This window comes from Frankliniella occidentalis, unplaced genomic scaffold (assembly GCF_000697945.3).
Source record: "Frankliniella occidentalis isolate FOCC.00 unplaced genomic scaffold, Focc_3.1 Scaffold1, whole genome shotgun sequence".
NCBI lineage: Eukaryota > Metazoa > Arthropoda > Insecta > Thysanoptera > Thripidae > Frankliniella > Frankliniella occidentalis.
Window position 1 is genome coordinate 5,003,088 of NW_026267131.1, and position 7,251 is coordinate 5,010,338.

General features: G+C 55.2%; 2 protein-coding genes across 5 annotated transcripts in view; one reads left to right on the forward strand and one right to left on the reverse strand.

The window, feature by feature from the left end:
- Positions 1 to 4,203, reverse strand: part of LOC113217316 (lachesin-like) — a 306,348-nt gene extending 302,145 nt beyond the window's left edge. For all 4 annotated transcript variants that reach the window (XM_052271205.1, XM_052271075.1, XM_052271118.1 and 1 more), the window contains exon 1: positions 3,765 to 4,203. The gene's annotated coding sequence lies outside the window, so the exon portion shown is untranslated. The remainder of the gene's footprint in view (positions 1 to 3,764) is intronic.
- LOC113217307 (maternal protein exuperantia) overlaps positions 1 to 7,251 on the forward strand; it is a 542,899-nt gene that overhangs the window by 372,540 nt on the left and 163,108 nt on the right. The window lies entirely within an intron of this gene.

A 7,251-nucleotide genomic window follows, 5' to 3' on the forward strand; every position in this document is an offset into this window, starting at 1 on the left:
CAGATAAGGCAGAAGGGGGTTGATGTGTGATAAGACCACAGCAACGCCCCGTGTGTGGGGGGTTAAGAGGGGGGGGGGCGGAGGTTAATACGCAGGGGGATAAACTACTCCCCCCCCCCCTAACGCATTCCCCGAATTACCCGCTGCGCGAGTATGCAGTAGAGCGCAGGCAAACCCATCAGTCCATAGCGGCGAAAGGATTCCGATACGAAACAGGAAGGTGTGTCAAACAGGCGTCCTTCCTTCCCTTTCCCTTTCTAATTTCGCTCCGGCGCCATCCCCAACTACTACTGTGGGGTTCAGTGCGCATCCATGCCCAGTCTTTCTCTTCGCTCTCGCTCTCGCTCTCCCTCTCCCTCTCTCATTTCCTCCCCTCTCTCACCGCACCACTATGAATTATTATGTCCGGACCGGTGGAGTTTCTGACATGACCCAATTCGATTGAAATTTATCTCGGCTCGTCAGGAGAGAAGCCGCGGGAGGCGCCGCGCGCGCGCGGAGCGTCTTGTGCGGAGAGGAAAAGGGAAAGGGGGGGGGGGGGGAATGGGGGAGAGGGCAATCAGGTGTCTGACTGTCAGGGGGAAGAGAGAGCAAGCAAGGTGAGTTGAAACATTATTTCCATGGCGCGTACCAGTGCGCCGAGGTCTGGTCGGGCAGAGTATCTTGCTGCTTTCTGCGCTCTACTCCTCAACCCAGAGAGACCCTCGCCTCCCCCTCAACCCGGCAGTTGCTGTGCTGCATGCGCCGGGTGTCGTCCACCCCCACCCCCTCGCCCCGCCCCCCATCGGACTACTACTGCCGCTACTGGCCCCACCAACAGAAATCCGACGGCACCGTCATTCCAAGGATGTCGAAGTTTCAGCCGGACTGAAAATTCTGCAAGGGCTGAATAATAATATGGTTGGTCTGCCTTTCCCACCACCCACCCCTCTTTTTCCCCCTGCTCCCCAAAGCCTGTTATGTCCCACAAACTCGGCGAGAGAGAGAGAAAGAGACTGACTCGGACCGATGCGGAGCAAAATTTTGGATGCAGAATAAGGCGCGCGAGGGTGGGGGTGGGCGAGGGGTGCTGAGCAGGGAGTGGGTAAGGGATGATGCGACAGTAACGCGGAATCTGGTACTCTCAACACCACCACCCCCGCCGCCCCCGCCGCCCCCCACACTGCCACACTGCCGCATGTCTTCACAACAGGTACCGACTCCCAAGAGGGCCGCTAGCACGTGCCGCATCACTGCCACCGAAAAGACGCAGGGTAGAACCCCCCCCCCCTTCCCCCTCCCCACAACCCTCGACGCCATAGCACCTCCTCATGTGAGAAGTGAAGCGCAGAGAGGCACGCGGCGAGAGAGTGGCAGCAACTCCGTGACAAAACCGATAGTCCCGATAGCACCCTTTGTAGTTGACGATACCTTAAAACATAAATACTAAACAATAATAAATATGTACGTAGCAGTAGGGGCCGTGGGCCTACCGTTCTTGCCTACAGTACTTTTTACACACTGTGTGCTGGCAGTGGCGGTCGGCGTGGGAGCCTGAGTCGTTGTGATCATGGTCAGGGTCATGAAATCATGACGTTAACGCCGAGGTCTCCGAAGACCTCTCGGCCTTCGCGGCGGTCCACGGACGAACGCATTGTGGATCACAAGCCCAAGGAGGACCACACTTACACACTGTCATTCTGCGGTGACTTAGGTGAGGTACCCGCGAACCAAGAATCAGGCCGACTGAAGTCGACAAACTTACTGGACCTACCTTCTGGGGTATTGTACCACACTTAACATCATTCCTGGGGTGGCAATAAGACCATGAGCCATGGCATTATACGGTGGAATGTGGAATCCAGTGCAAGTGAAAAAGTGGGAGCACTCTGAATTTACGGTACAGTACCTGATCAGTTCCGTTCTCTCCAAGGTTCTCTCTCTCTCTCCCTCTCTCTCTCTCTCTCTCTCTCTCTCTGAGGTTACAAAACCAATAAAGCTCTTCAACGTCCTCCTCACTCGACTGCATCCGAAGTCTCCCTCCTCGCGGGGGGAAGACCCCGGCCCCGCAAGCAGAAAGGGTACAGCCGCGATTCGGAGGCCTCCGCCGAGCGGTGAGTCGAAATTTCACGCTCGGCTCGGGTCGGCCGCGGCCACCCGGCGGCGCCTCTGTTGTTCATTAGAGACGAGCTTGCTTAGCCCGCTAATGGGCGCGCGGTATGAGAAATTCATGCGTACGACCGAGAGGAAATCGCCGCAACGCATTACCGGCTTTGTGCGACGCGATGAGTGGAAAACCAAATATATTGAAAGAGAAAACATGATACTAGGGGGTGAAGAAGTCTGAGGCAGACCGCCCCCGCCGCGCGTTGAAAAAAGGACACACTGTAAAAAATAACGGTCTACCTACGGTGAGATAACAGCGTGGATTTGACAGCATGGTACGGTACGGTGTGATAACAGCGTCCCACTGTTATTTTCACCGTAGGATGTGGCTATTGGCTATGTGGCTATTTACTTTTTTAAAGAAATCACATCCTACGGTGAAAATAACGGTGAGACGCTGTCATCATACCGTACCAAGCACGGTCCAAGAACGGTTTGCCATTGGTTAATAATTGACGGTCCAAGACCGTTGTTAGACCGTAGGTTTTTCTCACAGTGCACTGAACACGCTGGCAACTGCATTGCATCGGAGCGGGTGTGCTTGTGCTTCGGGCGGGGCAAACCGAGGGGTCCCCCACTCGTCAACTCGTTGTACACTTGGCCGCGCCCAACTCGCGCCTAACTCGCGTTCAACTCGCGTTCAACTCGCGACAACTCGCAAAAACTCACGATAACTCGCGAAAACTCGCCTGAAAACCGCGAAAACTCGCGCCAAAATCGCGCAAAACTCTCTAAAAATTGATCCCAACTCGCGGAATACTCGCGGCAACTCGGCAACTCGGCAACTCGTTGTACACCTATTTTGGAAGTAGGGGACCCCTCGGGGCAAACCCTTAGACATCTTTTGAAAGGGTAAAGTTGAAAAAAAGAGAGATGTCTTTAATAAGTTTGGTTTATTCCTCCTTATGTTGTATTGAACTTTAAAAGATAGTCCAATGCGGACAACATTGAGTTTTCCCGCGAAAATAAGAGAGCAATGACAGTAGCTGCGGAACGACGGTACATATTTCATCGCGAACGCGATGAAACCAACCAACCGACACCACGACGGGGAAAAGAAAAGAGAACAGCAGTCGAATGCGCACTGCACCGCCTCTTGGAGCCGCGTGCGGCCGAATGACGGAGCCGTTGACCAATCACGATCAGGCCTCAGTCACGTAGACTCGCTCTCCTTCCTCCCCGAGCGCAACCTGCAGTCAGTCCCGACGACCGCGGCGGCGGCCCCGCCTGCTACCCGCCTGGATTCGCCCGACCCAGGTCGGTCGCAAAGTTGCGCCGGCAATTTCTCATCCTCTGATTGCACTTCGGACGCTCAACCCCCCCTTTCACCCGCTCCTACCCACCCCGGGAGAGTCGAGTCTAGAATCATCCGAAACTACTATGACAGTCGGTAAGAAATGTACAGACAGTTGCGATTGTCGTGTCTGGAGCAATCCGCACGGGGCGACATATGCCAACCACGAGGGCTTTAATTTACGAACACGCGCCATTCCTTTTGTCAAATAGACACACCGATTAACGTCAGGCGTTTGTCATGCCGGCGAACCGCACGATTTGTCAGATTTGCGTGCACTACTATTCACTTTACTATACACTAAATCACCGACAGCTGATCTCACCTGGCAGTCATGCGCGGACGAGAGTGGCGAGTATCCAATCACACAAGACAGCGATTCCGGATCTGATTTATGTCCAGTTTCCGTTTTCCTGGACGGCAGGCTTCTTCCCCTCACTCACAAGCACTCGCGCACGCAGACCAGCGCACAACCCCGTCACTATTCACAAATTGGTCACTCGCACATCGGCAGCAGAAGGAACAACAACGGAACGGACGGACACCCGCGCGGTGGCTGGCCCATCTCAGCTTCGGGCAGACGACGACGAAATCGTCAACAACAACAACAACAACAACAACACAACACGAGAACGACGACGACGAAACACAACCGGGCCGGTGCGGCGGCGAGCGCCGGCGAGGGCCGGAGCGGCGCGCGACGGTGTAGCGGGCGAGCGACACAACCTCTCGCGGCGACTGTCAGCCTCACACTGGCACTGGCGGTCTCTGGCGGTGGCGTGGCGCGGCGGCGGCTGGCGGGCAGCGGGCTGGCCCGGCCCCGCCCCCTTCACCCCCCTAACCACCCTCACCCCCGCGCCGACCTACCCGCTGCGCTGCTGGTCCGCGGGCGCCCAGGGCCGCCGCCCCTCCCCCGCTCTCACCCCCCGAGCCGTCCGCTGTCCACTCAGCCTCCGCCGCCCCGCCACGCCGCGCCACGCCGCGCCCCTGAGAGGATTAGCATGGACTTAGCGCAACTTAGCGCAGCCTGACTTAGGCTGCAGTGACGGCCTGGGGTCCATGGGCTCGGGTTCACGCGGGGGGAGGAGGGGAGCAGCGGGGCGGAGGATCGGGGGTATGACACGGCGTGACATGATTTCCGATGCGGGGGCCAGTCAGTCGGCGAGGGTTGGTTGCGGACACTCGGGGGCTGCTTCTCGCTAACGCCCTCCTCTCCATTTCATCAAAGGGGGAAAAACGGAAAAAAAACGACAGAGTTTTGTAGATGTTGTGTACGAAGTAAGGTAGGGTGTGGAAACAATGTTGCAGAGCGGTTTCACCTGCTCCGACCGCAGAGCATAGATGAGAGTCCCCATGACCATGACGGACCAACCGACCAGGATCGTTTTGAAGGCAAAAGAGAGTAGAGGCCACACCTGTTTTTTCCTAAAATCAAAGTTAGGTCAACAAACGGTGTGGTTTAGGGCGTCTAACCGGTTGAGAATAACGAACAGCAGCAGAGCGTGATAGCCAAACATGCCTTTTTTGCGTTTCCCCGCGAAGCTCTCGCCGCGGCCGTGTGGCGTAACAACAAACGGGCAGCGGTTGTGATTCATCCACCGGGCAGGAGGCGGCGCTGGCGAGAGGGGGCCAACATGAAATACAACACAGTCATTTGTGCACTGGTTGAGCGCCCGAGGCCCTATTTATTTGCGAGGATTCGCTTTTGGCGTTTTATTTTTATTAGTTTTCCCTCCTCCCCTACGTCCCTGGCTCGCGCGCGCGCGCGCGGCGCTTTTCTTTACATACAAGCAGGCAAGTCAACGGGATTATGAGGGCACAAAACAGGGCCTGCTTTATATAATTCCGATTCTAAGCCCGCTGGGGCGGAGCGGGGCGGCGGCGGCGGCGGCGGCGGCGGCGGCGGCGGCGGCGGCAGCGGCGGCGGCTCCCGGGGGGGCGGCTGCGAGGATTCGTCGTATAATCTGGCAGTCATCTCCCTGCTAAACAGAAATGGAGAAAACAAAGTCGGCCGCGCCTCCACAATGAACGCAAGGCAGCGGGGCGGCACGAAATTTATTCGAGTTTTGCTACTCTGCCGCGGAGAGAGGCAAAGGCAGAGGAGGATGAAACGCCGAATCGTTTTGCAGTGTGACGCCACGTCACGCGTCTGCCGGACCGCCCGCCCGCCCTTCACCTACCATGCCATAGCGTATCGCGCACCAAGTTCCATAAATTATGGACATGTTCCGGATTCGTGTATCCGTTAACGACGTTGGGTCGGTCGGCTCGTCGGCAGCCAGCCTGAGCAGAGCAGACGCCCCCCACCCCTTTCCCCCACCTCTTTGCCCGTCGCCGCCCCTTACTATGGAAAATATGTTTGTACATGTGTACGACATATTTTGTAATTTGCCATTTACAAAACGAGTGTCAGTCGTACGCATGTACAAACCTCCCACTTTTGCTCGTTCTTCGACTCCCAATCGGTACGTATACCCTATAGGCCTTCTAATTTCACAGTTTCAAATTGTAATTGTACGACATTGAAAATTTCCCTGTGCCCTGTGTGAAAATTTATCCTTGTGCCGCCGGCGGTGAGTCTGAGTCTACAAGGCGGCGGCTGGGGTCTCGTCCACGCCCCACTGTCACTCACCGTGTTCCTAGGCCGTTTTAAACGTTGCTGCCCCTCCCCTCGCTATCCAGACGACTTCATCAATTTCTAGCCCGTGGCCGCCCGTGGCTATCTTTGTTGTTTTGTATGAAGAAAGAAAAATGGAAACAAAATTGTACTTTGCCTCCCCCTCCTTCTCTGTATCTCTGTATATCTGCCTCTCTCTTCTCTCTTCCTCGCTCAGCCCTAGCTACGGCTTCTTTTGGCCGCCCTTTGTCACGGCCTCCGTTTTCTCAAAGCCATGCGCCGTTGTCACTTTTTAACGAAATCAGCTGCTAATTGAACATCCCCTCGGGCTGCACGAACAACAAGTGACCGGGAGATTATTTTCTTCGTCATTCATCCATAAGCCCTCGCAACATCGCACGCGTCTTTCATCGCCGTCGTGTTTTTATTCTCCTGTTAGCGCGCAATTCACTTTTTTTAAAATCCTCGTAAATAAAATGCGGCGGCACTGTGAGAAATTCTTGTAAGAGTCACAGGAAAGTTTATCCATGCTTTGTGTTGTAAAATTATAATTCAAATTGTAAAATTACATACACTATGTATTACAATGGGACGTCGTAAAACATTTTGTTAACAAGAATTCAAATTATGTAAATTTGGAAGGATATTTTTCACAGTGCTGCCGTGGAAATTTATCATGCCGTTAAGGGGCGCTGCGCGGCCCTTCTCTTTGCTCCTGATTACGGGGAGCGACTCGGCGAGGTGAGACCCAACGTAGACGGAATCCGAAATCCGCCTTAACCTCATCTCGAGACGAGCATGTGAGGAAAGGGGAGGGGGTGTCGGTGTGGGGGCACGGGTAGGAAAGGGTGCTGCGCGGGGTGCAAGAACCTCGAGCGAACCATAGCATAGCGGTCGGGAGAGAGAGGAGGGTCACAAAGAAGAACACGACGAGAATGACCGCGTGAAAGGAAAATGAGAAAAAAGTGGATAGGGAGAGATGGGGGGGAGCGAGCAAGGATGAGAGGAGGTGCACGCGCCGAGTAAATCGCACTGGCTTCATCTCTCGCGCATTCTTATTCTCTCTCCCTCATCTCTCTCTCTCTCTCTCTCTCTCTCTCTCTCTCTCTCTCTCTCTCTCTCTCTCTCTCTCTCTCTCTCTCTCTCTCTTTCTCTCCCCTTCTCTCTTTGGTGGCGATACGGCGGGGAATGGAAG